Source organism: Chiloscyllium plagiosum, chromosome 7 (genome assembly GCF_004010195.1).
Source record: "Chiloscyllium plagiosum isolate BGI_BamShark_2017 chromosome 7, ASM401019v2, whole genome shotgun sequence".
Classification (NCBI taxonomy): domain Eukaryota; kingdom Metazoa; phylum Chordata; class Chondrichthyes; order Orectolobiformes; family Hemiscylliidae; genus Chiloscyllium; species Chiloscyllium plagiosum.
In genome coordinates, this window is record NC_057716.1 from 106,890,462 (window position 1) to 106,910,400 (window position 19,939).

At 41.5% G+C, this 19,939-nt stretch overlaps 1 long non-coding RNA gene across 1 annotated transcript in view; it reads left to right on the top strand.

The window, feature by feature from the left end:
- LOC122552049 overlaps positions 1-19,385 on the top strand; it is a 52,782-nt gene extending 33,397 nt beyond the window's left edge. Inside the window, exons 3-5 of the long non-coding RNA XR_006312279.1 lie at positions 2,911-2,945; positions 9,693-9,760; positions 19,202-19,385. This is a non-coding gene — a long non-coding RNA (uncharacterized LOC122552049). The remainder of the gene's footprint in view (positions 1-2,910; positions 2,946-9,692; positions 9,761-19,201) is intronic.
- Positions 19,386-19,939: the final 554 nt, after the last annotated feature.

Consider the following 19,939-nt stretch of genomic DNA (forward strand, 5'->3'; position numbering starts at 1 on the left):
TTCACAAGTTGTCACTGTGTTCCTCAGTATTCTGGCGGGATGCGTTCAGCTTCCCAAGGAGGCTGGTACAGCCAGAGATGCTAGACTCCATAACCTATGAAGAAATAATAGGAATCGTACAAAACCACTGATTCAGATATTGCCTTGATATGATAATAATCATGTTCATGTTACCTCTGATATTCAGATATTTTCTGTATGTTTGAGCCAATTATGTAATGAGATCTGAGGCTGATTGGCCTTGCTGGAAAGCAGACTGAGCATCAGTGAGCAGGTTATTGACGAGCAAGTGCTTTTTGCTAGCACTATCAATGATCCCTTAAATCACTTTGCTGGTGATTGAGAGCACAACGATGGAAAACAGTATTTAGTCACTTGGGATTTTTCCATTTTGTTTGTGAACATAACATGCCCAGACAACTTTCCATATTGTTAGGTAGCTATCAGTATAATGTACTTGAAGCAACCGGACTTTAATACTGCAACCAGAAAGTCAGGGATTTGTGCTTTAACCTGTGCCTTCGGTACAGTTTCTTGATACCACATCGAATGAATTGAAATATAATAAGTCTGGCTCTTTGAAGATGGGGACCTCAGGAAGAGATTAGATTAGATTACATTACAGTGTGGAAACAGGCCCTTCGGCCCAACAAGTCCACACCGACCCGCCAAAGCGAAACCCACCCATACCCCTACATTTACCCCTTACCTAACACGACGGGCAATTTAGCATGGCCAATTCACCTGACCCTGAACATCTTTGGACTGTGGGAGGAAACCGGAGCACCCGGAGGAAACCCACGCAGACACGGGGAGAACGTGCAAACTCCACACAGTCAGTCGCCTGAGGCAGGAATTGAACGCAGGTCTCTGGTGCTGTGAGGCAGCAGTGCTAACCACTGTGCCACCGTGCTGCCCACGAGGTTACTTGAGTTTTCCCATAGTTCAGTAGCAGTCACTCACATCTCAGTATCTTGCTTCACTGAACTGTGACACCTGGAAACATGAGGAATTCTACATGTGTGACGATGCTGTGGCTTTAAGAGGTTATTTTGTCCTAAATTCTTTTTTGAAGAGAGATTGTAAGGCAGAGGCACTGAGTAGTCTACCAAAACCACTTGAGTTTACAGCTTGGAAGGTCTTGGGTTTTTGTTTAACAGCCTGAATGGATGTGGCCAGCTCTCACAGATCAGGATTTCTGGGTTTTGGTTTTCAGTAGCTTCAGAAGCTGTTGGGTTCTCAAAGGAATTGGAAGCTTCAGTAAATGTCTCCTGGCTGCTACTGTCTCTAAATTTTCTCTTGATGTTTTTTCCTCCTGGATTGGAGAACTGTGTGTGAGAATGTGTCTGAATTTGCCTTTTTGCCAAGAGGTGTATTTATGGGAAATTACTCTATTGGAAAAGTTAATTAGTAATACTTGCTATATCTGTTGTTTAGTTAAGTTTTCCAATAGTGTTACGTTGTTCTAAGTTTCTTTTTCTTTTATTTGTATTTTAACAAAGTGCTTAAATAAATTGTGTTTTTGCTTAACATCAGGCACATTGCATCTGGAACACATCACTTCACATTTGCCTTTAACATAAGAAAACGTTAGGGACTAGGCAACCTTCTTAAAATATCTGAGTGGGCCTGGTCTGGTCCATAACACTTGGAACAATCAAAATCTCCCAGTGACCCACCAATATCGAGAATTGTTGTGGTACATATTCTATTGAGTGTAATGCTATGCTTAAAAAACACAGAAATGTTCTACAAGCTGAATTTCACCAGTCACAAAATTTGCTCAGTTATATTCATGCATGTTTTTATTTTTTTTAAATATCTTTATTTCTAACATTGCTCTTAAGTACTGAGCATTTTTAAAAGATTATTGTCCTACATCTTTTTGAAATAGACAATATAAATTAAAATTCTGGTGCTTTCATGTATTCATCTACTACACTTCCACCTGTTGTCAAGTGTGGGGATTTGTGAGCTCAGTTGACTGGACCGTTGGTTTGTGATGCATAGTAATACCAATAGCTCGGATTCAATTCCTGCACCAACTAATGTTACCAGGAAGGATACTCTTTCTCAATCTTTCCCCTCCCTTGAGGTGTGGTGACTCTTGGGTTAAACCACTACCATTGTCTGTCTTCAATGGGAGAGCAGCCTTATTGTAAGACTATGATGACAAATGAAGATGATTGATAGAGACTGACTTATGTGATGAAATGTATTCATTTAGATAGATTATAGAGTCATATAGTTGTACAGCATGGAAACAACCCTTTGATACAACTGGTCCATGTCAACCAGATATCCTAAATTAATCTAGTCCCATTTGCCAGCATTTGGCTCATATCCTTCTAAACCTTCCCTATTCGTTTACACATCCAGATGCTTATTAAATGTTGTAATTGTACCAGCCTCTTTGGAAGCTCATCCCACACACGCACCATCCTCTACGTGAAATAATTGCTCCTTAGGCCCCTTCTATATATTTCTCCTCTCACCTTAAACCTATGTCTTCTAGTTTTGGAATCCACTACACTAGGAAAAAGACCTTTGTATTCACCATATTTATGCCCCTCATGCTATTATTAACTTTTATAAAATCATCCCTCAGCCTCTGATGTTGTAGGGAAAATAGCCCCAGCATATTCAGCCTCTCCTTATAGCTCAAACCCTCCAACACTGGCAACATCCTTGTAATCTTTTTCTGAAACCTTTCAAGTTTCACAATATCCTTCCTATAGCAGGGAGACCAGAATATTTAAAGGTAAAACTGCTTTTCTGGTTCCTTGTTAGCTTGCTTGAGTTATTTACCGTAAAAGGGAGATAACAGTTTAAAGAATGAGAAAAACTAAACTTAGCATTTTAGTGAATTTATTAAAATGTTAAACTGATTTGCGTATTATTGTTTTCTAGGGACTATACTTCTCAACCCTCTATAACTGACAAAGGTGCGTATAACTTTAAAGTCAGTTTGATGTTAAACTCAGGTTATGAATTGCATTAATGTTTTTAACATCTGGTGTATTGACCACATATATCTAGGATTAGCCAGAATGCCTGTTGTGGTGGTGGGCAGGGCACCTTGCATAGAATGATGTCCCTGCAAAACTGTTTTGTTTAGGATATACAGGACACTGTGGACCAGGTTATCAAAACTTTCTTCTTGTGTTGCCTATAATTCAACTGCAAGTTTAACTTATGTGCCATGTGCGTTTTGATACAATTCTTTCAAGATTACATATCTGGAAAGTCCATGATACTTGCTCGTAATTTTCCTCTTGATTTTAAAATGAAATCCACAAAACCAAAAATCCATGATTTTTCTATCAACTGTGTCATAGCTACCAGTAGAAGCACAATGTCTAAACCAGTCTGTGACCTAGTATGTCAAGGCCTGACCTTTCCCAAACATTTCTGCAAAATTATGTAGGAAGTGAAGCCTTCATTTGTTGCAAGTCATGAAACAAGAAGAGACATGACCAGTGTGGAAACATCCAGACATCCAGAGCCTTGGCGTGGCATGCTTCTAGTGGGTTCATAGTCCAATAGCCTTACTTCTTTGATCATTAATGAAAATGGTATCCATTGTAGGCCTATCCACTTGTCCAAAATTTTATTCCGTGCCTTTTATAAAAAGGACCCATGGAAAAAAGATTCAAATGTTTTCTAGGCAGGAGGGGAACCAGAGCGTCAACTTGCAATGTGTTCATTAGGATGACCTCTCACTTTGCATTCTAGTGTTAAGGGGAGCTAAGACATGGGCGATTAATGTTATGGAGCTAATTTATGGCTCTGTAAGAAGTTTTCATGATCCTGAATGAGACAATTTCAGCATTGTTTCTGTGGAATCCACTTTAGAGGTATATCTATCACAACTGACACCTTAGCAAGATCTTCAATTGTAAAATAAATGCAAAATATTTGCTCCTCTAATAGAACATAGAACATAGAAAAATACAGCTCAGTACAGGCCCTTTGGCCCTCGATGTTGCGCCGATCCAAGCCCACCTAACCTACACTAGTCCACTATCCTCCATATACCTACCCAATGCCCGTTTAAATGCCCATAAAGAGGGAGAGTCCACCACTGCTACTGGCAGGGCATTCCATGAACTCACTGAGTAAAGAATCTCTCGTTTCAGGTATAAATGAAAAACAATTATCATTGCTGATTTACCACTTAATGGTGCCTTATATTTTTCCCTATTTTAACAGTTACTATTATTCTATTCAGTATGCTATTTCCTTTTGATGTCAGTTTGGTTTCGCTTCATTAAGTGTACTCTTTATTGAAGGAACGTACAATATCTGTCCATCATAGATTTTTCTTCAACAAAAACAGAAATAGCTGGAGAAACTCAGCAGTTCTTGCAGCATCTGTGAAAAGAAAGCTAAGTTAAAATTTCGGGTCCAATCACCCTTCATCAGACCCAAGATTCTTCTGGCCTAGCACGCTTTCCAACCTACCAGTTTAGTTCTTGCCAGTGAACCTTTCCAAAATCTGGAACCAACACTAAACTATCTGCAGTGTTAGTATGCCTGGAGATTAAAATCTGGTGTGCCAGTTTTCCCTGTTGGTCGGATGATGCAGGTTAGACACTGTTATTGCCCATGAAGAACTGCTGAGGATTAAATCACATCAGTTGATATTTCATAAGTGTGCAGATACAATCTTTAACAGCAATAATAACCGTTTCTGTTTTGCCTCCTTTGAGAATGATAGCCTTCCAATCAGACTATTCAATCATTAGATCATTAACAAGGACTCATAATACAAACACTCATTTATCCTCTTCTCCTCTAAATTGGATCACAGTGTTTCTCATTGCTATTCACCTGGAGGCTTGTAGGAGGAGCCAATAATCATTTCAGCATGAATCTTCAATTCATGAGGGAACAGTAAAGAATCAGATATTGTCTTACATTCTCCAGACTTGGCTGTGTCTATAAAGACTGTGACTACAAACTTAACATCAAATATTATTACAGAAGATTAGGGGTGACAATAACCTACTGGTATTATCTTTAGACTGTTAAGCCAGAAACGCAGCTAATGATCTGAGGAGCTGGGTTTGAATCCTATCACATAAAGTTTAGGAACAGAATTAGGCTATTTAGTCATTCAATGAATATCTGGATCTAAGAATCTAATGATGAGCATGAAACCACTGTTGATTGTTGAAAAATCAATCTGATTCACTCATGTCCTTTAGGGAAGGAAATCTGCTATTCTTACTTGGTCTGACCCGCATGTGACTCCAGACCCCATAGCAATATGGACGTCTCTCAACTGCCCTCTGAAAGGGCCTAGCAAGCCACGCAGTTGTATCAGTACAACAAAGTCTAATACAGACCATCTGGCATCAACTTAAGCACCAGAAAAGACAATGGCAGAAACAGCCCTCTAAACCGTGGAAAGCCTTCCTTACCAACATCTGGTGACAGTGTAATCCTAACATTTTGTCCCTTGATACCTTTTGTACCTAAAATGCCACAAAGGTCTGAAATGCTGGGCTTTTTTATTTCTTTAGTTTTCTAATGTATTCATAAACTCTGTACCTAGGTACCTTTGTACCTAAAATGGTGCTGTAAGCAGTGACTTTGTAAACTTTTCACTACTTAAATGAATACGTGTGACAAAAAAAAACAAATTCTAATTCGAGGGACCAGTGCTGAAGTTGGGATAGCCATCGCATAGACTAGTCAATCAACAGCCTGACATAGTCATACTGAGGGAATGATACCTTACAGACAATGTCCCACCATCACCATCCCTGGATATGACCTGAATCACTGGTAGGACAGACCCAGCAGAGGTGATGGCACAGTGATGTACAGTCGGGAGGGACTTGCCTTCAACATTGTTTCCAGATTCTACAAAGTCTCATGTCTTAAGGTTAAACATGGACAAGGAAGTCTCCTGCTGATTACTGTGTGGTGTCCTCCCTTGACTGATGAATCAGCACTCCTCCGTATTGAACAACACTTGGAGTAACAATTGAGGATGGCAAAGGTACAAAATGGGGTGAAGGATTTCAATAACCACCACCAAAGTGGCTCACAGAAGCAATACTGATAGAGTTGGTCACATCCTAAAGTATATAGCTGCTAGACTGGGTCTGTGGCAGGTGGTGAGGGAACCAACAAGATACTTGACCTCATCCTTAGTAATCTGCCAGCAGCACATACATCTGTCAGTGGTTGTTTCAGTAAGGGTGACCACTGCATAGTCTTGTGGAGACAAAGACCTGCCTTCACATTGAGAATAACCTTCATCACATTGGGTGGCACAATCACCATGCTAAATGGGACAGACTTTGAACAGGTCTAACAATTCAGGCTAGGCACCCATTGCGTGCTATGGGCCATCAACAGCAGCAGAACTTTACTCCAGCACAATCTGTAACCTCATGGCCTGTCATATCCCCCACTCAACCATTACCATCAAGCCAGCGGATCAACTAGGAGAAAGTGAGGACTGCAGATGCTGGAGATCAGAGCTTAAAAATGTGTTGTTGGAAAAGCGCAGCAGGTCAGGCAGCATTCAAGGAGAAGGAGAATCGACGTTTAGGGCATAAGCCCTTCTTCAGGAATGAAGAAGGGCTTATGCCCGAAACGTCGATTCTCCTTCTCCTTGGATGCTGCCTGACCTGCTGCGCTTTTCCAGCAACACATTTTTAAGCCAGCGGATCAATCCTGATTCAGTGGAGAATGCAGGGAAGCATGCCAGGAGGATTACTAGGAATACCTAAAAATGACATAATAACCTGGTGAAGCTACCAAATAGGACTACTTGTATGTGAAACAGCATAAGCAACAAGTAATAGAGTTCAGCAATCTCAACAGTTGAGACCTGTTCTGCAGTTCCTGCCACATCCATTCATGAATAGTGGTGGACAGTCGAATAATTCATTGAAGGGGGGGTTCCACAAATATCCCCATCCTCACTGATGGAAGAGCCCAGCACATCAGAGCAAAAGGTAAGGCTGAAGCATTTGCAGCAATCTTCTGCCAGAAATGTCAAGTGATCCATCTCGCCATCCTCCAGTGGTCCCCAGCATCAGATACCAGTCTTAAGCCAGTTTAATTCACTCCATATGATATTGAGAAACATTTGGAGTCACTGGATACTGCAAAGGCTATGGGCCCTGACAACATTCCAGCAATAGTACTGAAGACATGCTTGCCACATCCCTAGCTAAGCTCTTCCAGTAAAGTTACAACACTCACATCTATCCAACAATGGGGAAAATTGCCCTGGTGTGTCACAAAAAGCAGGACAAATCCAACCTGGCCTATTGCCACACCATCTGTCTACTCTCGATCATCAGTAAAGTGATGGAAGGTGTCATCAGCAGTGCTACCAAGCAGCACCTGTTCAGCAATAACCTGCTCAGTGACGTCCAGTTTGGGTTCCACCAGCTCAGGACTTCATTACAGCCATGGTTCGAACATGGACAAAAGAACTGAATTCCAAACATGATTTGAGAGTTACAGCCCTTGACTTCAGGACCACATTTGAGTCACACAGCACGGAAAGAGACCCTTTGGTCCAACTCATCCATGCTTACCAAGTTTCCCATTCTAAACTAGTCCCATTTGCATGGATTTGGCGTATGTCCCTCTAAACATTTCCTATACATGTACCTGTCCAAATTACTTTTAAATGTTGTAAGTGTACCTGCATTTACCACCTCCTCTGGCAGTTAATTCCACATACAAACCACTCGCACTGTGAAAGAGTTTCTCCTCAGGTCCCTTTTAAAGTTTTCTCCTCTCACCTTCAAAATATACCTCCTAGCTTTGAACTTCCCCACCCTAAAGAAAAGACCTTTGCTATTCACATTATCTATGCCCCTCATGATTTTATAAATCTCTACAAGGTCACCCCTCAACATCCTGTGCTCCAGTTAAAAAAGCCTTTCTAGCCCCTTCTTATAACTCAAACGCTCAAGTCCCAGCAACTCGTAAATCTTTTCTGAACTCTTGCCAGTTTAATAATATCCTTCCTATAGCAGGGCAACCAGATCTGCACATAGTACTTCAACTCACCAATGTCCTGTACAACCTCAACTTCTACACTAATGGTCTTAGCAATGAAAGCAAGCATGCTAAACACCTTTTTAATGACCTTGTCTACCTGCAGTGGAAGTTTCAAAGAACTATGTAACTGAACCCTTAGGTCTCCCTGTTTGACAACACACCCCAGAGCCCTACTATTATAGGTATAAGTCCTTGCCCTTGTTTGTTTTACCAAAATGCAATACCTCGCATTTATCCAAATTAAACTCCATCTGCCACTCCTCAGCCTCTTGGCCCAATTGATCAAAATCCCTTTGTAATCTTAGATTACCTTCTTCACTGTTCACTATACCATCAATTTTGGTGACATCCACAAGCTTACTAACAATGCTTCTTAACTTCTCATCCAAATCATGTATATGATTCATATACAACAGTGCATCAAGGAGCCTGAATAAAAGCCCTGAAATTATTGGAGTCATTCCGGTGCATAGGAAGACGTTTGTGGTTTTTGGATATCAGTCTCAGCTCCAGGCCATCTCTGCAGGGATTCCTAAGAGTAGTCCTAGGCCCAAACACCTTCAGCTGCTTCATCAATGACCATTCCTCAGATACAGAAGCAGTCCATGTTCAAGTGCAACAAGATCTGGATAATATCCAGACTTGTGCTGACAAGTGGCAAGTAACATTTGTGCCACACAAATGCCAGGATGGTGACCATCACCAATAAGAAACAATCTAATCACTACCCCTTGACATTCACTGGTGTTATCATCACTGAATCCCCCACATCCTGACTCCCCAAAGCCTGTCCACCATCTACAAAGCACAAGTCAGGAGTGTGATGGAATACTCCCCACTTGCCTGGATGGCCACAGCTCCAACAACAGGCAAGAAGCTTGACACAGGTAGAAACAATGACTGCAGATGCTGGAAACCAGATTCTGGATTAGTGTTGAAATGCTGTGCTACAGGGTGATTGGGTTGGTTCGTCCGGGTGGCCCAAAGCACCATCTACAAAGCACAAGTCAGGAGTGTGATGGAATACTCTCCACTTGCTTGGATGGCCACAGCTCCAACAACAGGCAAGAAGCTTGACACATCTAGGACAAAGCACTCTGCTTAATTGGCACTACATCTACAAACATCCATTCTCTCCACCACTAATGTTCAGTAGCAGCAGTATGTACTATCTACAAAATGCAGTTCAGAAATTCACCAAAAATCCTTTCATCTCTAAGGTTAAGGGCAACAGATACATGGGAACACCACCACCTGCAAGTTCACCACCACCTAAGCCACTCACCATCCTGACTCAGAAATATATTGTGTTCCTTCATTGTCACTGGATCAAAATCTTGGAATTCCCTCCCCAAGGACATTGTGAGTCAATCTACAGCACATGGACTAAGCAGTTCAAGAAGGCAGCTATCACCATTTTCTCAATGGCAACTCGGGATGGGAGATAACTGTTGGCCCGGCTAGCAATACCCACGTCCCTCAAGTGAATGAAATAAACTGCTCTACTAGGTGAGTACATTAAAATACAAAAATAATGGAAAGTGAATCATATTAAAGATTTCTGTAATTTGATACAAATGTCAGGTAAGTGTTTCAAAATATACAAATATTTTTATGTAAAGAATAACATTTTAATAATATTACCTTTCCAGAAGCTGAACCTAGAGACACAACTGAAACATGCATCATGTCCTCTTCTGATGAAGACAAGGAATCTGAGGTGAGATTTTAAAATAATAGGCAGTTTGGTTCAAAATTGCTGAGCTGAGGGCTGAGCTGTATACACTGTGAGTATCAGGGGGTTGGTGAGTACCCTGGATGCTTTGTTCTAGACACTCACATTTTTAGTGAATTAAAGGGTATGACTTCAGATAATCAGGAATAAAGATCCAGCACATAATGATAGTGGAGCCTCAGCTGTCAACATTGTTCAGTTAAGTGCAAGATACTTGTTATGTCTGCAGGAGAGAGCATGGACTGCAGAATGGGTGTGAAAACTCATCATTGCACTCGACTGCAGATACCATTCAAGTTCTGGAAGTGAAAAGGAACATCGTAATATTAGGAGACAGTACAGACAGGGAACAGACAGGAATACACTATTCTCTGCAGCCATGTCAAGGAACTCCAAAAGTTGTGTTACCTACCCGAAGCCAGGGTTAAAGGCATCTCCTGCAGTTGATGAAATTAGAGTTAAAGGGGAGGATGAGTTGATGTGCTCTACCAGTGACATTGGTAGAAGTAGGGACAATATTCTGCTGGAAGATTTTGAGAAGTGGGAGAAGTAGAGTATTACCTGAGCCATTTGTCATGGGAAGAAAGTGTTTTAACTCATGAAGCACTTGGACCAGTATAGAAGGGTCTGCCATTGGGATAGGCTCCATTTTTAAACAGAACCTTGAAATGTATAACTGGGGAAGTTTTTTTCTTTCATACTTCCCCACTCTTAATATTTTATGTTTGCTCTTTATTAAATCAAGGCAGTGTTTGTCCATTCAAATAAATGTATAGAGAAGGTTTGAAATTGATTGAAATGAGGTTATAGCTTCTCTCAGTCCCACACTGTTTTTTATGGTGTTTCACAAGAAACACTGTTCCTCAGTGGCGTCATCATCTATAGGCTGATAACTTACTATCATCTCTCTCCTGCTACAAAGATAGGCATGGCCTATTGTTTTATTACTGGACTGTTAATCCAGAGAACCACTGGGGCACTTGGGTTTGAATCCTGCCATGGCAGATGGTGGGATTTGAATTTAATAAACTCTGGAATTAAGAGTTGAATGATGACCGTAAACTCATTGTTGATTGTCAGGAGAAAAGGAACAAAAACAGCTTTTGCTGGAAATCTCAGCAGGTCTAGCAGAATCTATGGAGAGAAATACTTTTACTTCAAAATTATACTTTATTCTTAACATTATCTTTATATGCACACATAGTCACTAAAGCAGTTCGGTTCTGCAGTCTTTGCATATGGAAAAGCAAATGAACATTGGAGTTTGACTTCCCCAACAGTTCCAAAGGCATTTCTTTCTTATGCAAATAGTAATGTAAAACAGTAAAGTACTTGTGTAAACAGTATTATTTCCATATATTTGCAGCACCAGGCAGAGTTAACATTTTGGGTCCAGTGATCCTTCTTCAGAACTGATTGTAGCTAGGAAAACGTTGGTATATATGCTGAAGGTGGGGTGAGGGAGGGGAAAGTCCAATCCAAAGATGTGCAGGTTAGGTGAATTGGCCATGCTACATTGCTGATAGTGTTCATGGATGTGTAGGTTAGGCACATTATTCGGGGGAAATGAAGAGTAGTAGGGTAGGGGAATGGTTCAGGGTGGGTTACTCTTCGGAGGGTCAATGTGAACTTGTTGGGCCAAAGAGCCTGTTTCCACCCTGTGGGAATTCTAAGTAGTAAATAATAGGTGGAGATGGAGCCTAGAGAGAGAGAGAACAACAGTTGAGCAAACAAAGGAATGGGTAAAGGTCAGCCTGGGAGAGGAGGAGAAATCTGGAAGAAGTCAACTCAGATGTCAGGACTGAGAACAGGATCACGGACATAGTTTTTTTAGATTAGATTAGATTAGATTAGATTACTTACAGTGTGGAAACAGGCCCTTCGGCCCAACAAGTCCACACCGCCCCGCCGAAGCGCCACCCATCCATACCCTTACGTTTACCCCTTACCTAACACTACGGGCAATTTAGCATGGCCAATTCACCTGACCTGCACATCTTTGGACTGTGGGAGGAAACCGGAGCACCCGGAGGAAACCCACGCAGACACGGGGAGAACGTGCAAACTCCACACAGTTAGTCGCCTGAGGCGGGAATTGAACCCGGGTCTCTGGCGCTGTGAGGCAGCAGTGCTAACCACTGTGCCACCGTGCCGCCCATGCCACCGTGCCGCCCATGCCACTGTGCCGCCCATAGTCTTGGTGGCAGCTCAGGAACCAGATTTGCAAACTGAGTGCATGAAGAGAGATAAGGTACTTACTTCTTGTAGTTGCCGGACCATTCCATATCACCTGTCCTTCATGGAAAAATTAGCAAAGTGGTTGGTACCAATGTGGTGAACAACCAGAGGTTTTGGTCCCTATTGGTACCAATGACATAGACAGAAAGAGAGATGAGGTCCTGCAAAGGGAGTTAGGTCCAAAGTTGAAAAGCAGGACCTCTAGGGTTGTAATCTCGGATTACTTCCAGTGTCTTGTGTTAGTGAGGCTAAGAAGAGGAAGATATCACTGAGATGTCTTCTGGGAAAAATGGGACTTAAACAAGAAGGATGGGTTGCACCTAAACTGGAGGGGCACCGATATCCTGGCAGGTAGACTTGCTAGTGCTACTCAGGAGAGTTTAAACAAGTTTGACAAGGGGACAAGAACCAGAGTAAAATCAGCAAGGAGGAATCAGAGAATAGGACCAGTAAGACTGAGAGGAAGAACAAATAGAGAAAGGTTACTGAACACAGCAAGACCAGAGAGCCATCTGAGGTGTATTTGTTTTAATGCGATGAATATGATAAATAAGGCAGATGAACTTAGAGCTTGGATTAATGCATATAATTATGGTATTGTAGTTACTACAGAAACTTGGTTGAGAGAGGGACAAGTCAGCAGCTTAATGATCCAGGATTTAGATGTTTCAGGGGAAATATGGATGTAAAGGAGGTGTGGACGATGTATTACGGATAAGCAAGAACATCACAGCTATACTGAGGGAAGACACCTATCCAGCTAGGCCATGTAGGTAGAGCTCAGGAATAGGAAAGGTGCAATCATTTTATTGAGATTGTACTACAGTCCTCCCAACAGCTAGTGAGTGATACAGGAACAGATTAGATTACTTACAGTGTGGAAACAGGCCGTTTGGCCAACAAGTCCACACCAACCCGCCGAAGCACAACCCACTTGGACAGATTATAAAAACATGTAAAAACAACTGGGGTATTTTGCTGGGTGATGTTACCTTAGTGCCTGGAGCTTGAAAGGTGTGTGTGTGTGTGTGTGTGGGTAGGAGAGGGACCAGATTTGATCAAAGTTTCAAGAGGGGAGTATTTTGGGAAGACTGACCATAATCCGTTAAATTTTAAGCTCGGTATGGATAGGGACAAGAGTAGTCCTCAGGTGAAAGTATTAAACTGGGGAAGGTTAATTACCATTATATTAGGCAGGAACTGGAAAATGTAGATTTCCAGTGTAGATTGAATGCAGCTGTTTGAGGGTAAATCCACATCTGGCATGCGTGAATCTTTTAAAGGACATTGGTTAGAGCTCATGACCTATGAAAATGAAGGATAAGGAAGACGAAATAAATCGAGAGCTTACTCAAAAAGAAAACGGCATATATAAGGTTTAGGAAACTGAAGACAAACAAGCCATCAAAGATTACAACGATAGCAGGAAAGAACTCAAACAAGGAATTAGGAGGGCTAAAATGGGCTATAAAACCTCTTTGCGATCAGGATTAAGGAAAATCCCAATGTATTTTGTATACATATAAGGAGCAAGAGGTTAGCTAAAGAAAGGGTAGGTCCAGTCAATGACACGGGAGGAAATTAATGTATGAAGCTGGAGGAAGTGGGTCCTTAACAAATATATTAGTATTCACAAAGGAGAAACTTGGTGAATCTAGGGAAGGATATGTTGATATTCTAGGGTATGTCAGCATTAAAAAAAAGTGTTGGGTGTTTTAAAAGGCATTAAGGTAGACAAGTTCCCAACATCTGATGGGATCTATCCCAGAATCAGAGGGAGGCAGGTGAGGAAATTGCTGGGGCTCATACGAAATCTTTATAGCCCATTTAATCACAGGAAATGCCCAAAGGACTGGAGAATAGCCAGCATTGTTTCTTTAAGAAGGGCAACAGGGATGATCCAGGAAATTACAGGCTGATGAGCCTGACGTCAGTGGCAGGAAAGTATTGGAGAAGATTCTTAGGGGTAGGATTTACTCACATTTAGAGTCATGGAGTCACACAGCATGGAAACAGACCGTTCGGTCCAACTTGTCTGTGCTGACCAGCTATTCCAATCTGACCTTATCCTATTTGCCAGAATTTGGCCCATATCCCTCCATACCCTTCCTATTCATTTGTCCATCCTGATGCCTTTTAAATATTGTAATTGTACCAGCCGCCACCACTTCCTCTGGCAGCTCATCCCATACATGCACCACCCTCTGCGTGAAAAAGTTACCCCTCAGGTCTTTTAATTTTTCCTTTCTCAACTTAAATCTGTGCCTTATAGTTCTAGACTAACCTACCCCTAGCAAAAAACACTTGGCTATTCACCCTATCCATGTGCCTCATGATTTTATAAACCTCTATAAGATCACCCCTTAGACTGTGACACTCCAGGAAAAATAGCCCCAGTCTATTCAACCTCCTTATAACTCAAACCCTCCCAGCAACATCCTGGTAAATCTTTTCTGCATCCTCTCAGGTTAAACAACATCCTTTCTATAGAAGGGTGACCATATTTGGAAAAATATGGACTTGTCAGTAATAGGCAGCATGGCTTTGTGCTGGGAAAGCCACAAAATTGTTTGATGAAGTGACAAAAATGATTGATGAGATCAGGGTTGTAGATGTTGTCTGTGCATACTTTTGAAAGGACTTTGACAAGGTCCCTTTCCTCATGGTGGCTGATACAAAAGTCACATGGGATCCAAGGTGAGCTGGCAAGATGGATACAGAACTGGCTTGGTCATAGAAGTCAGAGAGCAGCAGTGGAAGGGTGTTTTTGTGACTAGAGATCTGTGATCAGTGGTGTTGCACAGGAATCAATGCTGGAATTCCTGTTGTTTATAATGTATATAAATGATTTGGAGGAGCATGCAGGTGCCCTAATGAGTAAGTTTGCAGACAACACAAAGTTTGGGGCAACTGTGGATAATGAGGACGGTTGCCACAGAATACAGCAAGACTATAGATACACTGCAGACTCAGGAAAAGAAATGGCAGATGGAGTTTAATTCAGACAAATGCAAGGTGATGCATTTTGAGAGATCTTATGCAGAAGGGATGTATTCAATAAATGGCAGAAACCTTAGTAGCATCAACACAGAGGGAATTAGCCATACAGGTCCACAGTTCCCTGGAGGTGGGTAGGGTGGTCAAGAAGCCTCTGCTCTGCTTACCTCCACCCGTCAGCGTATAGAGAGTATAAAAATTCTCATCATATTGCAGCAGTATAGAACTTTCGTTAGGTCACATTCGGAATAATGTGCAAAAAAAACGAAAGAACTGCGGACACTGGAAATCAGAGGCACCTCAGTCAGTTCTGTGTACAGAGGGATCTGGATGTTCTGCTACACAAATTATGAAATTAGTATGTGGATTCGGCAAGTGATTAGGAAGAGAAATGGAAGATCATTTATTGCAAAAGAATGGAAGATAATAGTAGGAAAATTTTACTCTAGTTGTACAGGCGTTGGTAGGGCCCTGTCTAGTGTACTGTGGTCAGTTTTGGTCTCCTTATTTGAAGAAAGATGTAATTGCTTGAGAAGCAGTTCAGAAGAAGTTGACTTGGTGCATTCCTGGGATGAAGGGCTTATAATGCTAGGTCTATATCCATTGAATAATGAGAGGGTTTCATATTGAAATAAAAACGATTTAAAGAAACTGGATAGTGCAGATACTTGGAGGGTATTTAGAGTTAAGTGTGGTAAAAGGTAGGGGACACGTTGAAAATAGAAGGCCTCCCTTTTAAGACAGAGTTGAAGAGAATTATTTTCTCTGAGGGTGTCAGTATGTGAAATTTTCTTCCCCAGGATGTAGTAGAGGCTGTGTCTTTGAATTTATTTGGTGCCTCGTTAGATGTTTAATTGATGGGAAAGTGGAGATGAGACCACAATCAGATCAGTGATGATCTTATTAAATGGTGGCACAAGCTCAAAGGGTTAAATGGCCATCTGCTGCTTTTAAGTCATATCTTCCTATGTATGAACCTTGGGATACTTTATTACAGGAAATGTCTGATATAAGTAGGAGCTTTTGTTAAGGATTGATTTGTAGTGACACTTCTAAACCAATTTATTGATAGAATGGAAGGTTAAAGAAATCAGAGAATATAACATTAGGCTTCAGAACCTGAATGGATATAGGCAACAACATAGAGTAGAGATGTGCAGCATGGAAACAGACCCTTTGGTCCAACTCGTCCACGCTGAACAAAGAAAATTACAGCACAGGAACAGGCCCTTCATGCACCGATCCAGATCTTCTATCTAAACCTGTTGCCTATTTTCTAACGATCTGTCTGCCTGTGCTCCCTGCCCATTCATGTATCTGTCGAAATATATTTTAAGTGACACTATCTTGCCCGCCCCTACCACCTCCGCTGGCAACACATTACAGGCACCCACCATCCTCTGCGTAAAGAACTTTTTCATGTACATCTCCCTTAAACTTCTCCCCTCTCACTTTGAACTAGTAATTGAGTCCTCCACTAGTAATTGAGCTTCTTGCTATCCACCCTGCCTGTATCTCTCATGATTTTGTAGACCTCAATCAGGTCTCCCCTCAACCTCTGTCTTTCTAATGAAAACAATCCTAATCTACTCAACCTCTCTTTATAGCTCGCGTCATCCACACCAGGCAACATGCTGGTGAACCTCCTCTGCACCTCTCCAAAGCATCCACACCCTTTTGGAAATGTGACCAGAACTGTATGCATTATTCCAAATGTGGCTGAACCAAAGTCCATACAACTGTATCATGACCTGCCAACTCTTGTACTCAATAGCCTATCCAATGAAGGAAAGCATGCCGAATGCCTTCTTGACCATTCTATCGACCTGTGTTGCCACCTTCAGGGAACAATGGACCTGAACACCCAGATCTCTCTGTACATCAATTTTCCCCAGGGCTATTTCATTTACCATATAGTTCACTCTTGAATTGGATCTTCTAAAATGCATCACCTCACATTTGCCTGGGTTGAACTCCATCTACCATTTCTCCACCCAACTTTTCAATCTATCTATATTCTGCTGCATTCTCTGACAAACCTATTCACTACCTGCTACTCTGCCAATCTTAGTGTCATCTGCAAACTTGCTAATCAGACCATCTCTTCCTTCCTTCCTTCAGATCATTTACGTATATCACAAACAACAGTGGTCCCAGCACGGATCCCTGTGGAACATCACTGGTCACAGTTCTCCATTTGAGAAACTCCCTACTCTCTGTCTCCTGTTGCCCAGCCAGTTCTCTATCCATCTGGCTAGTACACCCTGGACCCCAGGCGACTTCACTTTCTCCAACAGCCTACCATGGTTTATAAAATAGAGGTTTATAAAATCATGAGGGGCATGGTTGGGTAAATAGACAAGGTCCGGGTGAGGGGGGTGAGAGGGGAAACCTTATCAAACGCCTTACTGAAGTCCATGTAGAGTCTAGATTAGAGTGGTGCTGGAAAAGCACAGCAGTTCAGGCAGCATCTGAGGAGCAGTATATGACATCCACAACCCTTTACTCATCAATCAACTTTGTAACTTCCTCAAAGAATTCTATTAAGTTGTTAAGGCGTGACTTTCCCTGTAGAAATCATGTTGCCGATCACTGATAAAAGCTCATATTTTCCAAATGGGAATAGATCCTTTCCCTCAGTATCTTTTCCAGCAGCTTCGCTACCACTGACGTCAGGCTCACCGGTCTCTATTTATCTGGATTATCCCTGCTTCCCTTCTTAAACAAGGGAACAACATTAGCGATTCTCCAGTCCCCTGAGACCACATCTGTGTTCAAAGATATCTGTTAAAGCCCCAGCTATTTCCTCTCTCGCTTCCCTCAGTAACCTGGGATAGATCCCAACTGGACCTGGGGACTTGTCCACCTTCATGCCTTTTAGAATACCCAACAGTTCCTCCCTCCTAATGCCAACTTGCACTAGATTAATCAAACATCTATCCCTAACCTCAACATCCGTCATGTCCCTCTTCTCGGTGAACACCAATGAAAAGTACTCATTAAGAATCTCACCCATTTTCTCTGACTCCACACGTAACTTTCCTCCTTTATCCTTGAGTTGGCCAACCCTTTCTCTAGTTACCCTCTTGCTCCTTATACACGAATAAAAGGCTTTGGGATTTTCCTTAACCCTGTTTGCTAAAGATATTTCATGACTCCTTTTAGCCCTCTTAATTCAGATATCCTAAATTAATCGAGTTTCATTTGCCAGCACTTGGCCCATATCCCTCTAAACCCTTCCTATTCATGTGCCCATCCAGATGTCTTTTAAATATTGTAGTTGTACCAGCCTCCACCACTTCTTCTGGCAGCTCATTCCATACGCACATAATTCTTTGATTGAAAAAGTTGCCCCTCAGGTCCCTTTTAAATCTTTCCCCTCTCACCCCCCTCACCCGGACCTTGTCTATTTACCCAACCATGCCCCTCATGATTTTATAAACCTCTATAAGGTCACACCTAGCCTCCAACACTCCAGGGAGAATAGCCCCAGCCAATTCAGCCTCTCCATATTGCTCAAAACCTGCAACCTGGCAACATCCTTGTAAATTTTTTCTGAACCCTTTCAAGTTTCACAACATCCTTCCAATAGTCTACAGCAGTTGTAGTTGTATTAAAATAAAGCTTAACCTCAGCCTCCAACACTCCAGGGAGAATAGCCCCAGCCTATTCAGCCTCTCCATATTGCTCAAAACCTGCAACCTGGCGACATCCTTGTAAATTTTTTCTGAACCCTTTCAAGTTTCACAACATCCTTCCAATAGTCTACAGCAGTTGTAGTTGTATTAAAATAAAGCTTAAGAGGCTGGTATAGGAAGTTTAATTGAACACTCTGTGTGTTGTACGATGTTAAAGTGTGACTGAGGAAAATATGTACAGTAAAAATGTTTTGAAGCACTTGGTGATGGAGTAAGCTTGGGTTTTGATCCTGAGCTCATTTGATCAGGACTTAGAAATTGTGCAAATATATGCTGAGAAAATTTACTGAAAACTCACTACAGTTGTGCATTTTATCTTTACAGAACTGAGGCAGAAAGTTGTAATTATGATTTGAAATGTATTTGAGCAAAAGAAGTTAATGAAAAGCTGTGCTACAATTCCCAATATAGATTTGGTTCTCTGATGGAATATATTGTCATAATTTGTTCACAATTATTCATAACTCCTTTAATCTAACTCTGTTTGCTCCAGGAAAATGAAGACTTGTGTGCCCTCGATCAAGATTAACAGTGGACTGTAGGAAATCAATGGCAGGCAGATCTGAGTGTGTTCCAAAGATGCACAGTTACAATGTATAAAAAGTACTCTAATCTCAATCACCAGTAAACCCACATGTTTCACTCTCAGATTACTTGAATAAATGTGAGTTAATGACCACCAAATCTGTTATCAGGCACACTAATTCCAATTGCTACTTGTCTGCGAAATTTATTTTAATTTACCTTCTTATAGGAGTGAGAAGTTTATGTTTTAAATGACTCGTTTCACTAGACAATGACATGAATCCAGCAAATTGAAAACCTAGCCCCATTTTATGTTTTTTCAATATCCAGTTGTCTTAATGTTCATTAAGTTTGGGAAACATCTCACAGGATAGGAAAATGGCTAACATACCCTCTTTAAGTTAAGGTTAGGAGTAAAAATTGGAAGTAAATACCTATAGGTTCATTAGTTGAAATATTTTTGATTTTGATTAATCTCTTGATCTCTGAAATGATCATGAGAGCCAAACAGTTCGTGGGCAACAAATACCAGCTTTGCCGACAGCAAATACCAGCTTTGCTGGCAACATTCACATCTCTACAAAAATGTAGAGAAAAGGTAATGACTACTTCCAAAAAGGGAAGTCCCAACCATCTCACTTCGACATCAAATTTGCTGAACTTGCAACATCAAGAAGCTGCAATGGATTAGCCATATCAATACCAT